Here is a 14,373-nt window from a genome sequence, read left to right on the forward strand (position 1 = left end):
TACTGCTTCTTTCTCTGTAAACGTCCGTCTCTTTGCCCCGTGTCTGGCTGAGGCAGGACAGAGAAGAGGCCTCTGGGATCCAAATCTTCAAGTAGGCTCACCACATTTTTTCTTTCAAAGCAAGGTTGTCTTGGGGATTAACCCTAGGAGTCTGGGAGAGGTGAAGCATGTTGGGAGGATGACGGGAAATATACAAGGATATTGTGTTCAGCCCAGTTTACCGCCTCCAGGGGATAGGAAAGGGAAAGGGCCCCATGAGTCGGCCAACAGGTACCACTGCTGAATCTCTGCTTGGACGGCCTCCGGGACACGTGTTCATGCTCTGATTGGAGGCCAGCGGTGTGATGAGCACACTGTAAGAGTTTGGGAGCAGAGAGAAAATTTCTCCAGAAGCCACCCAAGCCAGGCTTCTGACCTGAAACCCAGTATTTGTCACCCCCTCTCTGAACTCAGAACTACAAAGGCGGCCTGGCATTCTCCAACCCGCCCAGCTCCTTTCAAACCCACAGACTGTGCCAGACTGGCCCCACCTCCCACTGCAGCAAATTCTGTATCCCTGCTCCATGCTGCATTGTAGGGAGCCAGATTCCCGCTTTGTCTTACCTGGCCTTCCCTTCTGCCACTGCCCCTGGCTCTCAGTGCCTGGCATGGTTTCACAGGTCCAAACCGTTGCTTTCCCTCTCCCCCATCATTATTTTAAGCACATCTAGTTTTCCACTCCTCAGATTTTTAGGTCTCAAATCCTTTTACGTCTCACAACCTTTCTTCATCTCTGGGCACCACCATCTGCTTTCTTTGACCTCTCTCACTCTCTTCTTGGACTTTTTTTTTTTTTTTTTGCCATATCAAAATACAGTCCTATCTCATGTCTCAGACTGAAAACTCAAACTGCAAGTCCACTGCTGGCATCTCCATCGACCTGGTCTTTCCCCACCCACATTAACATAGAAAGCAAGCCAGTGCATCTCAGGGCACTTTTTAACAGCTCACCTAAAAGTAGATGAAGCCAGTAGAGAACAGGGTATGTGTGTATGTGTGTGTTAACTACATGAATGCAGCAAGAAAAGGTCTGAGGTACATGCATGGAAGAAAGAACAGAGGAAGGGATTCTCATATATTTATGATATTTAGGACAAAAGCAACAAAAGCTAATTGTTACAAGAAACTTATACCTTAAAACTGTATTTTTATGTATGTGTGTGTGTGTCGCACACACACACAAAGGGCCTCCACACATCACAATACCCTAAGATCATCTGCTTACCTGGAAGGGTATTTACTATCCTGTGAACAGTGACAGCAAGGTGCCATGTGGTCCTACAGCTGAAAGTTGAACACGAAATCCTTCTGGGATGACCCTGAGGGGGGAGATAAAACCCTGCACGTCACCTGCTCCCTCCAGGCTTGTGTGGGCTGGAGGCTAAGAGAGGTGGCACCTCTCCCTTGCTTCCACCATGATTTTAAGCTTTTTGTTGATCTCTGATGCTCAAAATACTGGTGCTGTTAACCTTACTACTTGGGTGCTTTGTGGTTTACTGTTACACTTATGCTCTCTGTGACTCCTTAAGCTATTATTGGAGCTCTTTGGTGAGCTAGACGGATATAGATAACTAATATCTCATTTAATCCTCAGAGCAGCCTTGAAAGCCATCATCAGTGTTTTACAGATGAGGTTTGGAATAATTAGAATTGTCCCGCTCATGAGTGTCACTGCTAGGATTTGAACACAGGTCTAACTCCTTAAGTATGATCGTTCCCTTCTTATCCGTCAGTATACTCTTATTGCCTTGCCCAGTGTAAATGACACTTTCTATAGGTAATCATCTCAAATTAGTCTAGTTTCTATGTATTATGCATGGCATACTCTACACTTTATATTAGCATTTATTCATTTTTTTCATTTAGTTCATTTTATCTAATAACATATATTGAGTGCTTGACTATATATCAGGCCCTGTGCTGGGCAGTGTGATCTCCTTAGCCAGAGGACAGAGGACACTGCTGTGGCAATGGCTCTGCCTAAATACTCTGCTATCTTCACCTCCAAAGACAAAGGTGAATGAAGATGGGGCTGTGACACGGCCATGGTTGTATTCCCAGTACCCAGCACCTGGCACGTAGCAGGAGCTCAACAAGTAGTTTTTGAATGAACTTTTACACTCACGTAAATGTAATTTGTTAAACCCTTTTATTTTGTACTGGGGGTATAGCTGATGAACAATGCTGTGACAGTTTCCGGTGAATAGCGAAAGGACTCAGCCACACACACACATGTATCCATTCTCCCCCAGTAAGTGCAGTTTTGATCGTAACTTTTGGAGAGATCTGGATTCATGTCTAAAGAGCCTTGGGAATAATGCTTAGTAAAATGCCACATAAAAGTAGCATTTAACTAATGGTGAATAGCATTCTTTTTATCCATGATGATACTCTGACAGAGGTTCCCTCTATACCCACGTCTGTGTTTCTGAAAAAGAACAATTTGATATATTTCATCTATTCTGAAAGTTCCAAAGGTGTGCTGTTGGAAGCCAGATGAATTTCATCTGAAATCTCACCTCTCTGGGAATTAGGAGGTAACGTCACGTGATAAAGCCACATCCAGGATGACGTGGTCGTGAAGGACTATTCTGAGCTACACACAGGGATAGAGATCTCTTACACTTTAGAGGGTGTGGGTGAGTCCAGATCTGAGATCAGCAACTCAGCTGAGATGCCCTCATTTCAGAAAGAGAGGCTGAGAAGGTAGAAATGCTTCATGACTCTTTGACCTAAAGCCTCCAGGGTTTCATAGCATGTCTTCCGGCAAAAAGATTGGACAATTCCTTTTTTTGCCTAAGGAAAGAATATTTAAGTACGGGTAAGTGGTGCCCCAGGGAGGCTAGCTTCTCTGCTGGTCTTCATCTGAGGAATCCCTGTCTCTGAATAGAGGGCAAGGGGCACAGGCAAGCATTCAATCTGTCCTCTGACAGCCATCCATGCACATTCAGAGCTTAGACACCACTGAATCGGGTTACAACTGTGTGACTGTCTTCACCAAGCTGGGGTAATTTCCACTATATTAACCTGGAACACAGTTTCTAAAGATGTACCCTTCAGGGTGGGTGGCATCTCTCATGGGAGAACCAGATGGATAACACAGTCCATCTGTGTGCTTTAGATGTGAACTGTCTAACTTCTGTTGGCAAGAGTTGCTCATCAATGGACAAAAACACTCCCTACTATTCTTCCTAGGATAATGAGGAAGAGGAAGCTTAGTTATGCGCTGCTTGGTTAGCAATGCCCTTGTCCAAAAGCAAAGAAAATTTAAACCAGTAGGGAGCAGTGTCTGGTACAGGGATTCTATACTTCAAGTGGTTTCAAAAGGAGTTATCTGGTGGATTTTATACCTCAAACTCACATCAGCTCCAGGTGTCTCAGGCTGAGTAATGTCACTAAATATGTGGCCCACTGGAAAGTTTTTTTTTTTTTTTTTGCTTTCCTTTAACCTTTTAGGATATTAGGGGAAATCAATGGTAAGATAATGCTTCAGTGTATATATTTAATAATACTGTCTGGTGTGTGTGTGTGTGTGTGTGTGTGTGTGTGTGCACGCTCACTCAGTTGTGTCCGACTCTTTGTGACCCCATGGACTGTAGCCTACCAAGCTCCTCTGTCCATGGGGTTTCCTAAGCAAGAATACTGGAGTGGGTTGTCATTTCCTTCTCCAGGGGATCTTCCCTTCCCAGGGATTGAACTCGCGTCTTCTGCATTGGTAGGTAGATTCATTATCACTGAGCCACCTGGGAAGCCCAATATTGTTTGATATGAATCTATAAAATAATCTTGTTGCCTCCTCATTGGGTGAGTTTCAGAGGACTTTTCTTGGTTTCTAGCCTTAACTCCATAGAGGAGCTGGAATTTATCTGATCGACCCTCATGGTCTGTGAAGTTCTCTGAAACATAGTCTACTACTGTCCATTGCTTAGTGCCTAATTCTAGCAATTTGAGGAAGTAGGTTTCACTGGACTTTTGGATCCAAGAAAGTAAAAGAAAAAATCTTTCATTCCTGTATAATAGTGGGTAAACTGAGCGAGAAAGGGAGAGGAAGAGGATGAGGATCCAGGCCCTTCTAAAAGGCGAGATCCCTATTACCTGTGCACTAAGAGAATTGAACCTGATATTATAAAGATCATTACTCTTGGCTGCTGTGTGTCATCTAAGAGCCAAGTTTTACTTCAGTCTAGGTCCCTTATATTCAGTCATTAGGTTTAGGCTGGCAAGCAATGAGGCATCTCTACCCACTGAGATCTGGGAAGATTAAGGCTACTAGGCTGAGAGTCCAGAGATGACGTGCAACGGTACAGGCTAGGGACTCAGTCTCGAGTGTGCATATTCTTTGAAATTGCTGCAGAGCCTGGAGGTTGTACTTACCTTACATTTAGTCCTATTGATTCTATGGTCCCTAAAGGCATCTTTGCTGACCAAAGTCATGCTCTTTAGAAGACTGGGCCCCTTTTACTGTGTTCGCCATCTCTGGATCTCTGAGCACTTTGCAATACTCTATTGATATACTGTATTGCTCAGTACTCTCTCCATTTAAAAGAGAGAGGTATCCATCCAGGGCAGTGACCCATTATCAAGAAGAGATTGAGGGACTTCCCTGGTGGTCCAGTGGCTAAGACTGTGCACTCCCAATGCAGGGGGCCTGGGTTCAACCCCTGGTCAGGGAACTAGATCCCACATTCTGCAACTAACAGTTTATATGGCACAGCTGAAAGATTCCACATGCCACAACTAAGACCCTGGGCAGCCAATACAGGAATATTAAAAAAAGAGGAGAATCAATTACAATTCAGATTTCAGGGTTTCCAGTCAAGTTTCTAATACTCTCTCTCACTTTTCCATTAAGGGTCATAAAGTTAAGACATAACTCCTTCAATCTCAGACTTTTTGGATCTTTTAAACCTGTTTACTTTCTAAAGGGTTAGGACAAGGAAGCAGGGAAGCAAACACCCTCATATCATTATTCCTGTTTCATAGTTGGGAACCAAGGCTGTTCATGGCTAAGTATATTTCCCCAAGAAGGATTCTTGGAGAACCAAGAAGAGAATCTAGATCTCTGAACCAGCTGTTATGGGGAAAGATGAACTAGTATGTATGAACTGCCTCAGGTTCATCCAGATTGAGTCTGCTGTAAATCGAAAGTATCGTTAAGAATGATCATGCTCTGGGATGGTACCGATGAACATATTTGCAGGGCAGCAATGGAGACGCAGATATAGAGAACAGATTTGTGGACACAGCGGGGCGAAGGAGATGGTGGGGCAAACAGAGAAGCATGGGAGCATACACACTACCATATGTAAAACAGTTTGCCAGTGAGAGTTTTCTGTATGACTCAGGGAACTCAAGCCAGGGCTCTGTGACAGCACAGAGGGGTAAGATGGGGTGGGAAGTGGCGGGGAGGTTCAAGAGGGAGAGGACGCATGGACACCAAGGCTGACTCATGCTGATGTATGGCAGAAACCAACACAGTTCTGTAAAGCAACTATCCTTCTATTAAAAATAATTAAAAACAAAACAAACAAAAGTATTATCATGCTCTGGACACCTTGGTTTCCCCCATTATTAACTAACTAACAATAGAGCAGCTGGGAAGAGCTTCCAGAAAGATACGATTGTGTCTACTTGAGCATTTGTAAAATAGGTGAGTTCCAAAAATGCTGAGCATGCGGAATTAGAAAAACTAAAACACAGAAACATTTTCAAACATGTTTTTTGGGACTGAGGTGCAGCACGGTACCAGAATTCCTGCAGAGATGAAAGCAGAGAGCAGAGGATTGGGAGCGCTCTGAGGAGAAGCCAAGGAATGTTTTAAGGGTCGAAGCTGCTACCTCCGAGATTTTATATTTGCCGTGTTTGACACTTCTCAAGGACTCTCTCCATGCTGCAGTGAGCAATGACACGAGGGCCACAGAGAACTATGTTGGAGGGAGCCAGGCTCGTCGCCTGCGGTCTGATACTTTGCCCTCCAGGAATGCTGGACGGTGCGCTCCAGTGCTGGCCAGCCTGGAGCAAACCTACTACAATTTGAGGCCAACTTGCATTCCCACACTAGAGGAGGCTGAGTAAATTCTTTCAGCATTCTTAGGTCTTTGAAGATTCACCGTGATAGCCTGACTGTCTACCCCCATTCCTCTGGACTGTTCAGTTTATGGACTTCTGGGTCTATATGCTCAAGTCTGCAAGGGGTTCACCTGCAAGCATGCCGATTCTGATTCTACTGTGCTTAGAACTGTGCCTGCCACATAACGGGTGCTTTACAAATTATTGCTCATTCTGTACATTTCTGGGAACTTAACCTCATCTAGGGTTATAATGTTATATAACTCAGGCCTGTGGACTGGTGATATAGACATGATCAACCTTTAAATGATGATTTTCTTCTCCTGCCATGAGCATAGTGACTCAAAATCCATATCTTGAACTGCATGGAAAAGAGAGAAAGCTTCTAAGGTAAGGAAGGAGAAAAAGTATTTGGAAAATTAAACAGAACATCTGGCTGGTGTTTAGATTCTGTTTAAAGCGTTAATAATGCTTTGGGTGTTTCTAGGAAACATCTAGGTATCTAGTTGTCAAGTTTTTTAAAAAAAGCAGAGAAAACAGATCAGAAAACTAAAGTAAGGGAGGAAATACTGTGTGGACATATCTTCCTTCCAACTCATCTACATATATATTGATACATGTGTATCTCTGGGCCCTGGTGACTGTTTTTCATCGTGTGGTAAGAAATGAGTGAAGGATCAGGAAGCAGCTTGGTTCAGACAATTCATGGAAAACAAGCCAAGTAAGACCGAAGCAGACCTGAAGATGGGCAGGTGGGTGGGGGGCAGGGGGCGGGGTGCGGGGAGAGGGTCTGACATATTCCTCCTCCTCTTCTTCTACTGAAAACAAGGAAGACATTAGTCTGGAAAATACCACTGCACAGAATGAACCTTTCTGTGCTGACAAGAAAGGAGAATGAATACGCTGTCTGCTCTCTTCCTTGTCTCCTTTGGATGACTTCAGTCTCTCTTTCCTCAGAGGCCCCGAGCACTGCAAGCAACTCTTATTCAGGACCTGTTGCACTGTGACTGCGGTGAAGACTGTGTATCTAGCCCATCGCACCATGACATATCACAAGGCAGATTCTCAGGAATGTTGAATATAAAATGAGGAAAGTCGACTGGAAGATAAAATGTAAGCCCTACAGGATAAAGGGCAAATGCAACCTCATCCAAAATAAACATAGAAAGGCAGGAGTTCAGTTGGATCCAGATTCTGGACTGGGTCTTATGGGGCAAGAAGGGGCAAAGAAGAGGCTCTGACAACCCTGAGTTCTTCATCCTTCATGAGAATGTTACAACCCCGCTGGCCAGGATGTGCACAGAGTTCAAATCTGGCCCTGGGGAAAATCAAAGGCTTATACACCCTGGTCTAGTCTGCTTTCTAGAACATTAAGTTATATTTCTGCTTTACAGTGATCCCGAGACACATGAATCAATGGAAAGAACATAGAAATGAAAAGTTAAAGAGACATGAGTTCTCTGCTTATCTCTGGACAAGATATTTTACCTCTCAGATCATTAGTTCCCACAACTATAAAATGAGAAGATTAGATTAGGTGAATTCCTAAGTTCCCTCCAGGAAAATTCTAGAATTGTCCTGTCCCTCTCTGGTTAGATTCTATTATGTACAAGAATAGTTTCTTAGCAGTTATGATATACATGGGATTTAGAAAATAAAGACAGTATCTTAGGTGATGTTAAAAACAACTTAGAGTCTGAATATACAAGAGAAGAAAGAAGCTCAGAATCAGTACGGGGGGTTTCACCACACTAGGTTAGGTCACTAAAAGGATCATTAGCTTGTCTCCAAAATCTCCTGATCACTGAGTAGAACAAGAAATTTTGACAAGATTCTTGGGCAGCAAATCAGCATGTTGCTGGGAAGGGGCAAGAATCAGTATCCACGCCATTTCATAATCAAGGAAACTGAAGTTCAGGAAGGATGGATAACTCACTCAAGATCACACTGTGGAGGTAAAGTCAGGCCTGACTCCTAGGTATCCTGTCTCCCGACCAACTACGCCGTTCCAGTTTGGCCACAAAGATACCACCACTGCTTTGATAAACATGGGGCCGTGGCATCCCCGCCCAGCAGTTGGGGTCCCAACTGTCTCCTGGCCATCTTGACTTCCAGGCTGAAATCACACCTGCTAAAAATTTCTGTAATGTGATCACAAGAGAAAATGACCACATGAATGACACAGAGACTCTTCAGAAGATTTCCGGTGGTCACAGACGTGTCCACTTGCCTAGAGTCAGGAACTCTGGTTCCCATTCCCTCTTCTCTCTCTTTAGGCTCTTGTAACCAATTGCCTTCTTTTGGAGTCAAAAGTCTTATAAAAGAAACTTATAAAGTGTAAAATTATCTAAATCAAAATACATAAAATATGATAAGAAGAATTTTGTCTGGTATTACTAGTTATCTAAAGAAATTACTCTTACCTACTTTTTAAATATGTGTGTATACACATTCACACATATTTTAAATATATAGTAAAATGTATGTACATGCATGCTAAATTGCTTCAGTCGTGTCTGACTCTTTTCAACCCCATGGACTATAGCCCACCAGGCTCCTCTGTCTGCAGGATTTACTAGGCAAGAATACTGGAGTGGGTTGCCATGCTAGAGTGGGATATTCCTGAGCCAGGGATCAAACCCATTTCTCTTACATCTCCTGCATTGGCAGGCAGGTTCTTTGCTACTAGCACCACCTGGGAAGCCCGATAAAATGTATATAATAGTATAAATACAAACATAAACCATTCTTATAAAATTATATCTATATCTGTATACACACACACACACGTATGGGCTTCCCTGGTGATCAGTAGTAGAGAACTTGCCTACCAATGCGGGAGACGTGGGTTTGATCCCTGGGTGGGGAAGATCCCCTGGAGAAGGAAATGGCAACCCACTCCAGTATTCTTGCTTAGGAAATCCCATGGATAGAGGCACTTGGCAGGTTACATGCCATGGGGTCACAAAGAGTTGGACATGACTTAGCAACTAAATAACATATACATACACACACATGTATATACATCAATATACATATTTATTTTCTTCAGTCTAGCGGGGAAATCTGGTTCAAAATCAACTCCTGGTCTCCTTGGACTTGATATATAGCCAAGCAAGCCATTCTCGATTAACACAGCTCCCTCCTGGGAAAAGTCACAGAATAACTTTATTGATTTCCCTTTATCCTTCTCCACATTTCTCTCCTGAAATGTTGTTTTAACTCTTAAAAGTAAAATCAAGGAGAAAATTAATATATAGAGATCCATTTCTTTAAGATCATCTTGATTTTCTTATATTCTTATTTCAAAAAAAAAAACCTTTTTTTTTTTTTTTTTTTAAGAAGAGGCTACTTGTGTGGGTTATCTGTGTAGTAAAGACAAGATGTGGTGATATATTTCCCAAGATTTTAAGGCAACAGATTTCTTTACATTGAGACCTGTGTTTTATACACAATGCTGGACTCGGTTTTACATAAACTTCTTCTTCTCATTCCCTTATGACTTGGCCAGTTATCTCTCAAAACTGCCAAGACTTGCTGGCAAACAGTCCCTCCCACGTTTCCAAGAGCATACCCAATACATCGGACCATAGGGAATGTTTATTTCTCATCACACTGTCTTGCCACAAAAGATCCCAACAAGATTGTTAGATACACACAGAAAATTCTTTACTTAAAAAGACTGTGGATCATTGATTAAATTTAGCAGTTTCTCTGATGCAGTTTTAGGAATGTAAAGAGGAATTTCTCTAGGCATAACCTTTCATCCTCAATCTTTCAAGATTATTGGGGAAGAATAATTAAGAGCCAGCCTCTTATTTCAGGGTCGGAACTGCTCTGTGTCCTGATTCTGACATAGGATGAGTGTGGGGTCAAGGTAGTGGAAAGAAACAGAGAAGGCGGACACTTTACGCGAATGAAGATACCTAGTGAAATAAGTGGATTGCGACACAAATAAATCTAGCTGGGAAAAAGACACAGAACAGACTTGTGGTTGCCAAAGGGGATGTGGTGGGGGAAGGATGGACTGGGAGTTTGGGGTTAGCAGATGGATGGGTAAACAACAAGGTCCTACTGTATAGCACAGAGGACCATACTCAATATCGTGAGATAAACCATAATGAAAAGAACATACAAAAGAATATATAAATCACCTTGCTGTACAGTAGAAATTAACACAACATTGTAAATCAACTATATTTTAATTTTTTTAATTAAAAGCTTATGAAAATAAACTACTACTCAGAAATTTGATAAAAGTGCAGAAAGATGAAAGCCTGTTGACTAAAAAAGGTTAAAATGATGGCAGTGCTGAGTGCACAATTTAGTAGACAGATTATCAACAATGTGACAAATAATTGCTTCCAATGTACAAATGAAATACACTCAAAACCTCAAAAGGACAGTGATGCTCTTTGTGGCCCTGAAGTTTAATCACAGGGCTGTTTCTTTTTTTTTTTTTTAGTAAAATACTTTTATTTTCCATGAATTTGCCATCTTAGTTTTAATTAAATGCCATTTTGCTTTTGATCAACCAGTTTATCTTCTTTTCATTTTCTTGTTGTTCTGCACAGTTTGAATTAAAGACAGTGATTTGAAAGTATTATGGGTAAAAGTGGGTAGAAAAACATGCTAAGAATTGGGTCATCTTGATGAAAATAAGTTCACTTCTGGGTTGTGCAGGATGAAGAATGGGGAAAATGTGTCCTAATACCTTGCTGCATCTGTCCCAACTCATTCCTTTCATAGGACCTCGGCAGCAGAATTACACCGCAATGCATTTTGCATCCTGGTTTAATAGAAAAGTCTCTGGAGGACATTTCTAAGAACAGCCCTCTCAGGCAAAGGAGCCAAGACTGAATGCTGGAAGAGGAAACACTGGTTTCCTTAGGCAACATAGATTCTTTGTTGAAACTGGCAACAATATTCCAGTTGCAGGCAAGAAGGTTCCTTCAGCCTCTGGATAAAGAGAACAGTAGGAATTAATGTTCTCTTCTTACTTCACTCTGTGTAACAGACCCTAGGTCCATCCATGTTCTCTACAAATGACCTAATTTCATTCCTTTTTATCTGAGTAGTATTCCATTGTATATATGTACCACATCTTCTTTATCCATTCATTTGTCTGTTAAACAGAGTGAAGTAAATCAGAAAGAGAAAAACAAATATCATATATTAACATGTGATGTGGAATCTAGAAAAATGGTACAGATGAATTTATTTGCAGGGAAGGAACAGAGATGCATTCGTAGAGAACAGATGTGTGGGCCCAGGGCAAGGGAGGAGGGTGCAATGAATTGGGAGATTGGGATTGACATATGTGTACAGCCATGTGTAGAATGGATGGCCAGTGGGAACCTGCTGTCGGACACAGGGAGCTCAGGTCAGTGCTCGGTGGTGGCCTAGGTGGGTGGGATGGGGCGGGGAGGGAGAGCTGAGAGGGAGGGGAGACATGGATACATGTAGCCGCTTCACTTTACTGTACAATATTGTAAAGCAACTATACCCCAATAAAAAAAGAGAGAGAAAGAGAACTACAGAAGTTGGTCCTATCCAGACACTGCAGAGCACATGCTCAGTTTCTGAAAGGTCTTTCCTGGGCTTCTATAGCACCGAGATGGAACACAACAAATTTACCACAATTTGAAGCTACCATATTAGAAAGCTCAGTATCTGACATCCACCCATTTATTCATTCTGTTCATTCAGCAAGGCACTTAGATTCCGCAAGGATCTTAGCAGGCACTGTGCTACAGACTGTCGTGTCTAAGCGCAGTGCTAGGTGGAAAGAAAATGGTTACATTCTGCCCTTCTTTTCTTCCCAACTCCTGTGCTGTGCTGTGCTTACTCGCTCAGTTGTGTCCGACTCTTTGCGACCCTATGGACTGTAGCCTACCAGGCTCCTCTGTCCATAGGGTTTCCCAGGCAAGAATACTGGAATGGGTTGCCATTTCCTTCTCCAGGGGATCTTCCCAATCCAGGAGTTGAACCCACGCCTCCTGTGTCTCCTGCATTGCAAGTGGATTCTTTGCTCACTAAGCCATCAGGGAAGCCCTCCCAACTCCTATTCTTCCTATATTTACCTTGATTTCAACTGCCTACTCAAATATTTCCACAGAAAACAGCTTCCAAGGGGTCATGTATTTATGCTATTTTCTCCTCTCTTACTTCCATGTGGACTATCAAATGACCCAGGTCGTACATGGTAAACATGATTAATTAATGACAAGTCTCAACAACATTCTCCTCCCAACAAGTTTGAAGCTCACACCACAAAGAAGCCGTATCTACTACCTGAAAGTGAGAAAGATCCCCAGGTTGATCTCTGACATTTAAAGGGCAAGGATACTTTTTAGATTTTTTTTTTTTTATCCTAATGTGAACAGCTCTGAGAATATTTGCTATACTTTTTAGTCAGAAAGAACCTAGAGCTGTGGGTGCCTAAGGGAATCATTCCAACCAAGACTAGAATTTAAACAGAGAGAATTGATCCAGCTCCCTTTTCTGGCGCTTGTATTACATGAAAGTATCACCCACACCACGAGAGACCGCAGGGAGCGGTCAGTGTGAACTGGTAAGTGGGCACCTCAATGAGGCTTTGCAAGCAGTTTCTCTGGAGAAGTAGCAAGTTCCTGATCACAGTATTGTATGCAAATAAATAAACAAATGGTATTGTTATTATTATTTTTACATGGAGAAGACCTCAGAAACATCTTATTTCAATTGAAAGACTGAAATCACAGAAAAACTTCTTCCCCTCCCAGTTCTTTGGCTAAGATATATTGGTAAAACGGTGCGTTATTCATTTTTCTAATTCAGAAAAGCCTGGTTATCACAGGCAACCCAGCTCTAGGTGACTAACAGAGTACTCTTTGTGTTGAGAGAGAAACTAAACTGAAGGTAGAAGCATCTTATTTGTCAGCAGCATAGAGGCTATATGACTGGATCTGGTGTTTTACTCATCTTGTACCCAGGCAAAAGGAGAAGAACTGCATTGCACAAACTAGCCCACAGATCTCTCTAAACAGAACATGAAACACTCCTAAAGGTGAGATCCACTATGAGGAAAGATACCCTCCTTTCATACCAAGTCACAGAGATGGAGTTATCATGGTCTTGACCTCTTAATTCCCCTTATGCTATCTGGGTGTGTGAGTGTGTGTATGCCCAACACTTTGTGACCCCATGGACTGTGGCCCACTAAGTCACCTGGAAGCCCCAGGCTATTTGGGTAGGGACTTGGAGAAGGCAATGGCACCCCACTCCAGTACTCTTGCCTGGGAAATCCCATGGACGGAGGGGCCTGGTGGGCTGCAGTCCATGGGGTCGCTAGGAGTCGGACACGACTGACGTGACTTAGCAGCAGCAGCAGAAACCAATGACACCCCCAATTTGCCAGAATGGGGGCTTCCGATACCATCGAAAGAATGCTTATGGACAAAAGGCTGGTGAACAATGGTGGGAAGACCACAGGGAGTTATGCAACATACTTTGAGATAAGTCTGTTCTGGATCTTTTACACTTCCTCTATTTCATATTGTAGGCAGAACACGTTTCCAGGGAATGTTTTGTAGCTTTTCTAAATGTACAATGATTCCAATGCTCAATTAGGGGAACCACAGAATAATCTATTCTAGCAAAGTTTAAAGGCAACTTGGGCAAATCCATCAAGCATCTCACTTGGTGAAACAAGTGAAACTCAAATGGACAAAACAGGTGAAATTCAAATGGACAAAAGTATGATTGAAACCAAGAACATTGATGATGGGATCATTTAGACTTGGATTTGAAACTCAGATTTGCCACGTCATAACTCTGTGGACTTGGGAAAAGCACTTAACTTTTCTGAACCTCAGATTCCTGATCTATAAAATGCGGATGATAATATTTTCTGTGCCTAAGTATTTTAAGGTTATATGAGATAAGGAATATAAATTGTTTATCATAATGTCTGGCACATAGTAAGTGCTTAACAATGTTAGTTCCTTTATTTTTCTTCCTCTATTGATGTGTGATTTCCAGGTTTCCATTTAACCTCTCTCTCTGAGTTCCTAGAATACTAATGATTTTTTCTGTAGTATTCAGTAAGTCTATTCAACTTAATAGTTTAAAAATCATTCTAAACGTAAGAAATAAAAGGAATATGAATATTGAATAATACTTGCCATTTTTGCAACAGATGCTCATAATCTACTAGGGAAATTAAAAACATGCTTATAAAAGTAACTATAAATTAAACAACAGTATACAAAATAATTTGATAAC

At 42.1% G+C, this 14,373-nt stretch overlaps 1 long non-coding RNA gene across 2 annotated transcripts in view; it reads right to left on the reverse strand.

Moving 5' to 3' along the window:
- The window catches only part of LOC109569655 (uncharacterized), a 297,738-nt gene that overhangs the window by 16,008 nt on the left and 267,357 nt on the right, over positions 1–14,373 (reverse strand). Inside the window, exons 5-6 of one of the 2 annotated variants that reach the window (XR_011570843.1) lie at positions 1,265–14,373; positions 4–353 (exon numbers count right to left, since the gene is read on the reverse strand). The exon at positions 1,265–14,373 is cut by the window's right edge and continues 37,849 nt beyond it. This is a non-coding gene — a long non-coding RNA (uncharacterized lncRNA). Of the gene's footprint in view, positions 1–3 lie in introns of both variants that reach the window. The other variant, XR_011570842.1, reaches the window with a different exon arrangement.

The sequence above is a fragment of the Bos indicus genome, chromosome 15 (assembly GCF_029378745.1).
Source record: "Bos indicus isolate NIAB-ARS_2022 breed Sahiwal x Tharparkar chromosome 15, NIAB-ARS_B.indTharparkar_mat_pri_1.0, whole genome shotgun sequence".
In the NCBI taxonomy this organism is placed as follows: domain Eukaryota; kingdom Metazoa; phylum Chordata; class Mammalia; order Artiodactyla; family Bovidae; genus Bos; species Bos indicus.